Here is a 500-nt window from a genome sequence, read left to right on the forward strand (position 1 = left end):
ATGTCTGGTGGGCATTTCCTTGTCAAATCCTTGAACCTCTCCCATGCCTCGTAGAGAGTTTCGCCATCTTGTTGTCTAAAAGTCTGAACCTCAGATCGAAGCCTATTGACCTTTTGTGGGGGGTAGAAACGTGCCAGAAACTTGCTTTCCACCTCATCCCAGGTTGTTAGGCTCCCCCTTGGGAATGATTCCAGCCACTTAGCTGCCTTGTCCCTAAGTGAAAATGGGAACAAGAGCAGTTTATAGGCATCTTCCTGGACTCCATTGGACTTCACAGTGTCGCAAATTCTCAGGAATTTTGTGAGATGTTGGTTTGGATCTTCATTAGCACTCCCACCAAAGGAACAATGATCCTCCACCAGTGATATTAACTGTGGTTTGAGTTCAAAATTGTTGGCCTGAATGGGTGGTTTCTGAATGCTGCTACCACAGTTCCCAGAGGTTGGGTTTATGTATGAACCAAGAACCCTCCTCTCGGGAATGGCATTGTTTCCATCAGC

At 46.6% G+C, this 500-nt stretch overlaps 1 non-coding gene across 1 annotated transcript; it reads left to right on the plus strand.

Annotated features, from left to right (window-relative positions):
• LOC112804290 (small nucleolar RNA R71) lies at window positions 1-104 on the plus strand. The gene has a single exon (XR_003202904.1). It is a non-coding gene; the product is annotated as a small nucleolar RNA R71 (small nucleolar RNA).
• Window positions 105-500: the final 396 nt, after the last annotated feature.

This window comes from Arachis hypogaea, chromosome 5 (genome assembly GCF_003086295.3).
Source record: "Arachis hypogaea cultivar Tifrunner chromosome 5, arahy.Tifrunner.gnm2.J5K5, whole genome shotgun sequence".
NCBI classification, from domain to species: Eukaryota; Viridiplantae; Streptophyta; class Magnoliopsida; order Fabales; family Fabaceae; genus Arachis; species Arachis hypogaea.